Genomic DNA, 238 nt, shown 5'->3' with positions numbered 1-238 from the left:
GGTTACATCTTTTTTTTTTGTTTATTTACTCTTTTTTTTACTTGTTTTTTTTATTTAACCCCCACACTACCACCTAAGTGCAGTAGTGCTTTATTTTTCCCCAGCACCCATGGTGTGTGTGTGCAGGTGTGAGACACAGTGAAAGACACAAAGTGCACGAATCTTTATTCAAATTCCACCACCAGGAAGATAGGAAAACACCCGTGTGTGTGTGCACAAACACTACCCTTCACATCAA

Source organism: Chiloscyllium plagiosum, unplaced genomic scaffold (assembly GCF_004010195.1).
Source record: "Chiloscyllium plagiosum isolate BGI_BamShark_2017 unplaced genomic scaffold, ASM401019v2 scaf_2742, whole genome shotgun sequence".
NCBI classification, from domain to species: domain Eukaryota; kingdom Metazoa; phylum Chordata; class Chondrichthyes; order Orectolobiformes; family Hemiscylliidae; genus Chiloscyllium; species Chiloscyllium plagiosum.
This window is presented reverse-complemented; position numbering follows the sequence as displayed.